The following is an 8,695-nucleotide window of genomic DNA, read 5'->3' as shown; positions in this document are numbered from 1 at the left end:
TCCTTCCTGTCAGAGGAGAGTAAAGGAAGCTTCCTTGTATCTTATGTCTATTCTAAATGTGAAGTGTGCTGATAGTGGATATGGGAAGAGAAGCACAGTTTATTCCTAATTTTTCAACCTAGCAGGTACCCAAATTGTTAAAAAAAATAATAGAAATGATTGGAAAATGCCCAAATAAATCTGTTTGGGTGGCTTCCAACAATTTTTTAAAGTGGGATAATAATTGTAAATTGCTCTTGACACAGCCTAGCCACACATTGTCATTGCTAACTATATTCTGACTCAATACTATTAATGCAACCAATCTGGCGTTAACGTTCACCTATACTGCAATTAATGCAGGCAGAACTGGCTTTTGCAGCCTTGAATATTAACCCTTGCCTTTCACTGTCACTGATGTAGATAATTGATCATCACCATATCTTCAGTAGACTCACCCCATCTGCCAGGCCCGTTAATTTTGGCTGTGGAAAGTGGCATTTCTATTAACACTCATCCCACCATTAACATGTGGTTTAGAAACTAGATAATCTGACATCATTTTCAGGCAAATCAAACACACTTTAACAGGTGTGTTTCACCTTCTGATTACCATTAAGAGATTCAGTCGCTCTTCACATTGTTACAACATGAATATTCTCATGTCACACAGCAGTAACTATTTGTATTGTATTGTATTTTATGGGGAACGCATGTAACCATATTTATGAAAGAAAACACAAAATGTTCTGTGAATTATAGATCCATTAGCTTTAATCTGTAGGAATAATGATGGCATTACTGCAGAAGATAACAGGAAAACATATAGAAACCAGAGTACTATTGAAACAGGCACTCCCTGACTTAAGAATGGTTACGTTCTGTGAACATTTATGCAAGTCAGATTTTACTTAAGTCAGAATCGCCATTCCCATCCTCGACATTCTCGCTGAGCCATCAAATAACCCCAAATAACTCGCTGAGAGTATTAACTGTCTCAGCGCAAGCTGCGTCCAGGGCACTTTTTATGGTATGCAGCCTTCTGAGTAAGCATTGCCGCCCTTGCCAGCCTGTTTCCAACACAAGCATGAGTGATTGTACAGTGCTGTGGATATTACAAACTGCCTTGATTTCACTAGGATCTGAGCACAGAAATGTTCAATTAAGTATGAGTTTATGTGAATCTCTGGAACTCTCTGCCACAGAAGGTAGTTGAGGCCAGTTCATTGGCTATATTTAAGAGGGAGTTAGATGTGGCCCTTGTGGCTAAAGGGATCAGGGGGTATGGAGAGAAGGCAGGTACAGGATACTGAGTTGGATGATCAGCCATGATCATATTGAATGGTGGTGCAGGCTCGAAGGGCCGAATGGCCTACTCCTGCACCTATTTTCTATGTTTCTATGTAAGTTGCCTGTTGCATAAGTCGTGGAGTGTCTGTATGAGCTTCAACTGAAACGTCTTGAAAACCTCATTGAAAATTTCATGAATTAGTGAACCTGTGGAATTCATTGCCACAGATGGCTGTGGAGGCCAAGTCAATTGATATTTTTAAATTGGAGATTGATAGATTCTTGATTAGTAGGGGTGTCAGAGCTTATGGGGAGAAAGCAGGAGAATGGTATTGAGAGGGAAAGATAGATCAGCCATGATAGAATAGTGGAGTAGACTTGATGGGCCAAATGGCTTCATTCTGCTCCTAGAACTTATGAACTTATGAATTCTGAAGAGAGGTGTAGCAGATACAATACAGGATTATGCTGGTATAGTGTTCAGGTTACAGAACTATTGATATGAGCCCGACAGCTATAGAATTCATGTTACAATAATGAAGTAATAAACCTAGTATCAGTACCCAGCAATCAGTAACTAACAATCTAGCAGATTGTAGTAAAAGCCCATCTCCTGAATGATGTTGAGTCCAAAATGTCACCCATCCTTTTTCCCTAGAGATGCTGCCTGACCCGTTGAGTTACTCCAGCACTGTCTATCTCCAGTGTGATACCTGTATTAAGCGGTATTAGCTACATGGGGTGGTTGGGCAAACTTGGATTGTTTTCTCTCAAACGCAGAAGGCTGAGGCAAGACCTGACCGAAGGGTCGACATTCAGAACCATTTTCCCAAGGTGGAGATGTCAAAGACTAGAGGGCTGGTGTTAAGGTATGTGTGATGGATTGGGCTAAATCCACAAATTTCTGCAATTTCTTATGTTCTTTGGGTAGAACTAATTTGTGATACATTCTATAATGCTCTTTAGAAATTGGAAAGAGTTGTTGGAGACATGCTGAATGTCCTCAGTTGTCTGAGGAAATAAATGTACGATGTGTATTCCTGACTGTGGCTTCAATGTAGTTGGTCCAGGACAAATTACTGGTGATATTTACGCCTAGGATTTTGTAGATCTCGATATGGATAACATTTTATTCATCTCCAGAGGGAAATTGATCTGCCGACAGTCACACCACACAAGGTACACAACAACTTGAAATTAAAAGTGGACACAATCAGAAAAAGACAAGCGACTGTTGTCTGGCTGCCGTGTGCACAGCGTTTTCACCAGAACAAATGAACAAACAAACACAGACTTATCCCCTGGGCAGAGGATTCTAAACTAGAGTGCCTCCCCCCCACGCTAGGCCCCCCTTTGTTCTCCCACCATCCCACATGGCCTTCCCCTCACGCTGGGTCCCCATTGCCTTTCCCTCTCCCCTCACGCTCATCGATCGTGAGGCCCCACCGCTACCGAGGCTCCCGCTGCTGCTGAGCCTGCCCCTGTCACCAAGGCCCCCGCTGCCGCCGAAGCTGCTGCCGAGGCTCCCACTGATGCCGAGGCCCCCGTTGCCGCCGAAGCTGCTGCCGAGGCTCCCACTGACGCCGAGGCTCCCGTTGTCACGAGACCACGCTTCCTGAAGTCACTAAATAGTTCCTTCGTCTTGTTGACATTGACGGAGAGATTGTTGTCTTGACATCCTGTTAGTAAGCTCTATATTTCCTTCCTGCACTCCATCCCATCTTTGTTTGAGATCTTGCCCACAAAGGTGATGTAATCTGCAAACTTTTAGATGGAGTTAGAGATGAATTCATTCACAGTCATGAGTGTATTGAGATTATAGTAGCATCCTCGCAGGGCACTAGTGTTGAGAATTACCATGGATTATGTTTTGGTGTGTTTCTCCACTGATTGTGGTCTAGGGGTGAGAAGGTCGAGGATCTAGAGGGTGTTGCTGACTTTGAGGTCCAGGAGTTTGGAGATGAGTTTGATTGTGATCATGGTGATGAAGGTGGAGCTGTAGTCAGTTAAAAGTATCCATGTTATGCAGATGTTCCAGCAATGTGAACATCTGGGAGATGACGTCTGCCATGGACCTACTTCAATGGTAGGCCAAATGATCAAGGGTGTCCACTGGAGTTAATGTGCGTCATGACCAGCCTCCTAAAGCATTTCATGATGGGAGATGAGTAGCCATTAAGGCACACTACCTTACTTTTCATTGGTACCGGGTTGATAGTTGTCACCTTAAAGCAGGTAGAAACCTTGTTATGGAGTAGAGAGAAGTTAAAGATATGGGTGTCAGCGGTTATGGGGAGAAGGCAGGAGAATGGGGTTAGGAGGGAGAGATATATCGGCCATCAATGAATGGCGGAGTAGACTTGATTTGCTGAATGGCCTAATTCTGCTCCTATCACTTATGATCTTATGATGTTCGTGAATATTCCTGCCAGCTGGTCAGTGCAGGTTTACATTTTAGACAGAGAATAATAACCTAATTGGTTTAATCATAAATGATTCTCTTAGGGAGACATGAGACATCAGATGCTGGAATCTTGAGCAAAATATCAAGGTGCAAGAGGAACTGAATGGAACAGGCAGCATCTTAGTTTAATTTGGAGATACGGCACGGAAACAGGCCCTTCGACCCACTGATAATAATATAATAATAATATATTTTATTGTCATTGCACATAAGAGCAACGAGATTTGGTATGCAGCTTCCATCCGATCTCATAACATAAATAACTAATAAAATTTAGATTTAGATACCCCGAGATCATGGATTGTAAAAAGAACAGTAAAATAGTTAAAACAGTTCAAACAGACTAAAGTGCAGATGTGTCTGTGCGACGTGACCATCCGAGGGAGACAGTCCAGGGGGGGTGGGGGGCACTCAGCAGGGCCGGTTCAGAGCCGCTATAGCTCTGGGAATGAAGCTGTTCCTGAGTCTGGAGGTTCGGGCGTAGAAGGCCTTGTAACGTCTGCCGGAGGGAAGTAGTTCGAACAGTCCGTTACAAGGATGTGAGGAGTCTTTATGGATGCTGACGGCCTTCCTGAGGCACCGTGTGTGGTAGATGCCCTCCAAGGCTGGTAGCTGTGTCCCAATAATCTTCTGCGCTCTGTGGACGACGCACTGAAGAGCTCTCCTCTCCGCCTCCGTGCAGCTGAGATACCACACAGAGATGCCATACGTTAAAATGCTCGTTAATTCAGCACCAACCAGCAATCCCCGTACACTAGCACTATCCAACACATTATGGACAATTTACAATTCTTACTGAAGCCAATAAACCCACACAGTCACAGAGAGAACGTACAAACTCTGTACAGATACTGTTGCATCTGTAGTCAGGATTGATCCTGGGTCTCTGGTGCTGCAAGGCAGCAACTCTACCGCTGTACCACAATGCCGCTCCTATTTGGAGGGAAATGGGCAGAATGTGATTCAGGTTGTGACCCTTCTTCAAACTAATCCAAGAAAGCAGTTTAAGAGAGACGAGGGGAATGGTTGGGTCAAAAACTGGCTGGTGATGGGTGGATACGAGTGAGGTGGGTTAACGGGCAGATGGCTGGACAATAAATTGGTTTTCCGCCTGAATCCTACTGAAATTTAAAAACAAATCTAACATATTTACTTCTAAAATGATTCTCCCTTCTATTACAGTTTCCTCCAGATAAATCAATGCATTTGAAATATAAAACATCAGCAGAAGAGATTGTTTGAATGTAAACTTCAAACGATCCCACACAATTTCTTCAGCTCTGGCCAACCACCCACTGTTAAAATTCCAGTCAAGGCCTGTGGATGCATCTCAATCTTCACAGAAGATACCACCAGTAATAGGTGGGTGTTTTACCACCTGCTCAGAAGACTGGGTTAAAATAGAAAAACAACAGGGATAATTGGAGCATTAGCAGTATAGTCAGTCAGGCAGATTTAACTGCTGAGACTGCATCGGTTGCAGTTCAGATTACTCTGATTGACTGCATTTCTGTAACTGAAAGCTAGGAAGAGCAATTGAGTTTTCGTATAATTTTTCAGCGGTGGTTTGTGTGAATGTCTTGAATATATTGGAAAGCAACCCCCAAAGCAGTGACCCCCGCCTCCCCACCCCCTTTTACAGACCGCTTCACAACAGGACCCTCCCAAGGCATAAAGATGCTTTGACTAGTGATTACAGGACTCTAGCGCACCCACCCACCCCCCCCTCTGATTCATCACTCGCTGCTCCCACCACCAAATCTAATGCTCGTTCTGGTACCTGAACCACTAACCCCTCTCCCAACTTATAGCAGGCCGCAGAAAAGTGCATCCCAAACAAGCATTGGTGATTGCAAACCCCGACTCAGTAACCTCGCCTTCCCTTCTCTTCACTGATGGCCAACATAGACCTCGGTACCCTGCTCACGGGCCCAACGCCTTATCTCCAATTGGCAACTCTGCTTCTCCACCTCACTACTCTAGTTATATGGTTTCTTATCCCAGCATATGAATATATATAGAAACATAGAAACATAGAAATTAGGTGCAGGAGTAGGCCATTCGGCCCTTCGAGCCTGCACCGCCATTCAATATGATCATGGCTGATCATCCAACTCAGTATCCCGTACCTGCCTTCTCTCCATACTCTCTGATCCCCTTAGCCACAAGGGCCACATCTAACTCCCTCTTAAATATAGCCAATGAACTGGCCTCGACTACCCTCTGTGGCAGGGAGTTCCAGAGATTCACCACTCTCTGTGTGAAAAAAGTTCTTCTCATCTCGGTTTTAAAGGATTTCCCCCTTATCCTTAAGCTGTGACCCCTTGTCCTGGACTTCCCCAACATCGGGAGCAATCTTCCTGCATCTAGCCTGTCCAACCCCTTAAGAATTTTGTAAGTTTCTATAAGATTCCCTCTCAATCTCCTAAATTCTAGAGAGTATAAACCAAGTCTATCCAGTCTTTTGAACTGCATATTTGAAGCTTCCGAACACTGCTTCATGGGATACCACTATTCACATTGTGCTAATAAAAATCCTGATCACCCTTTAATACCTTTCTGTTTTTTGCCACTATCAACATTTCTAACCTTATCAATAACACCTTAAATTCTGTGCACTTCAATTGTAATAATATGATTGGCACTCCATACAAATAACATCTTTCCCCTTTGACTCCACTGTAAAAAGTAAGTATAGAGTCATATAGCTCACAAACTGGCCCTTCGGCCCAACAAGTCCATAGCAACTAAAATGCTCCATGTGCGCTAGTCCCACATGCCTGTGTTTGGCCCATAGCTCTCTAAACCTCTCAGATCATGTACCTGTCCAAATGTTTTTTAAATGTTGTTGCAGTACTTGCCACAGCTACCTCCTGGAATGGATGGAAGGGAATGGAATACTTTATTGTCATATATGACGAGGTCCAGTGAGATTCTTAGCTTGCATACACAATGTATACAAATAGCGGCCACCTACGGCACTGACAAAGTTACAAAGTGCGCCGGCTCCTCCTTTTGTTCGCAAGGATGCTTCCTGCTTAGATACTTCTACATTTATTAGAATTTAGTGGGACATAAAATTATTTCATGTTCAAAATCATAAGATAACACTTTGCAAATACCTTTCTGGATTTTATGGCAGCATCACATGGATAGTGCATAAATGGGCATGATGGGAATGGCAGAGACTGTGTACAGCACTTAGATGAGTAAAAGTTTCTCAATAATTCTAAAGGGAATAACTAAAACTAATGACTGATGACCAAGCAGACCTGCAACAGAAGAACACGGGGGAACAATCACTGAGGATTTGGCAAAGGCAAATGTTCTTGACAAATTCAATTGAACATTTTGCAGAAACAGCAGTTTGAGTTTAGTTTATTGTCACGTGTACCGAGATACAGTGAAAAACTTTTGTTGCGTGCTAACCAGTCACCGGAAAGACAATACGTGATTACATTCGAGCCATCCACAGTATACAGATTCACGATAGGGGAATTATAGTTTAGTGCAAGATAAAGCCAGTAAAGTCCCATCAAATTAATGGGAAGGAAAGTTTGAGAAGGGATAAAAGAGTAAGGTCAGGGCCAATTGTGAGTGGTGCGAGGGTGGACGTGAATACGGAGGTCAAAGTGTTGTATATGAATGCGCGAAGTATAAGAAATAAAGTGGACGAGCTAGAGGCTCAGTTAGAAATTGGCAAATATGGTGTTGTGGGAATTACAGAGACATGGCTGCAAGAGGGCAAGGGCCGGGAGCTGAATATACAAGGGTATACCTCCTATCGAAAAGACAGACAGGTGGGCAGAGGGGATGGGGTTGCTCTGTTGGTGAGGAATGAAATTCAGTCTCTTGCAAGGGGTGACATTGAAACAGGAGATGTGGAGTCAGTATGGATAGAACTAAGGAATTGTAAGGGTAAAAAGACCCTAATGGGACTAATCTACAGGCCCCCAAACAGTAGCCTGGACATAGGGTGCAAGTTGAATCAGGAGTTAAAATTGGCATGTAGTAAAAGTAATGCTGTGGTTGTTATGGGAGATTTGAACATGCAGGTAGACTGGGAAAATCAGGTTGGTACTGGACCCCAAGAAAGGGACTTTGGAGAGTGCCTTTGCGATGGATTCTTTGAACAGCTTGTATTGGAACCTACCAGGGAGGAGGCAATTTTGGATTTAGTGGTATGTAATGAACCGGATTTGATAAAGGACCCCGAGGTTAATGAGCCATTAGGAAGTAGTGACCATAGCATGGTCAGGTTTAATCTACAATTGGAGAGGGAGAAGGGTAGATCGGAGGTGTCAGTGTTACAGTTGAATAAAGGGGACTATGGTGCCATGAGGGAGGTGCTGGCCAAAGTTGACTGGAAAGATACTCTAGCAGGGATGACAGTGGAACAACAATGGCAGGTATTTCTAGGAATAATGCAGAAGGTGCAGGATCAGTTCATTACTAGGAGGAATAATGATTCCAAGGAGAGTAAGGGGCGACAATTGCTGACCAGGGACGTCAGGGACAGTATAAAAATAAAAGGGAAGTACAATGTAGCAAAGATGAGTGGGAAGCAAGAGGATTGGGAAATGTTTAAAGAGCAACAGAAGCTAACTAAAAAGGCAATACGGGGAGAAAAGATGGGGTATGAAGGTTAGATAGCCAAGAATATAAAGCAGGATAGTAAAAGCTTCTTTAGGTATGTGAAGAGAGAAAAATTAGTTAAGACCAAAGTTGGACCCTTGAAGCCCGAAAAAGGTCAATTTATTATGGGAAACAAGGAACTGGCAAATGAGTTGAGCAGGTACTTGGGATCCGTCTTCACTAAGGAGGACACAGACAATCTTCCTGATATAGTAGTGGCCAGAGGATCTGGGGTGACGGAGGAACTGAAGGAAATCCACATTAGGCAGGAAATGATGTTGGATAGACTGATGGGACTGAAGGCAGATAAATCCCCAGGGCCTGATG

The 8,695-nt window shown here is 43.6% G+C and overlaps 1 protein-coding gene across 4 annotated transcripts in view; it reads left to right on the top strand.

Moving 5' to 3' along the window:
- The window catches only part of dcc (DCC netrin 1 receptor), a 1,158,836-nt gene that overhangs the window by 453,526 nt on the left and 696,615 nt on the right, over nucleotides 1-8,695 (top strand). The gene's annotated exons all lie outside the window — the stretch shown is intronic.

This window comes from Amblyraja radiata, chromosome 1, assembly GCF_010909765.2.
Source record: "Amblyraja radiata isolate CabotCenter1 chromosome 1, sAmbRad1.1.pri, whole genome shotgun sequence".
NCBI lineage: Eukaryota > Metazoa > Chordata > Chondrichthyes > Rajiformes > Rajidae > Amblyraja > Amblyraja radiata.
Note: the sequence above shows the minus strand (reverse complement) of the source record. Positions and strands in the feature narration are given on the sequence as shown.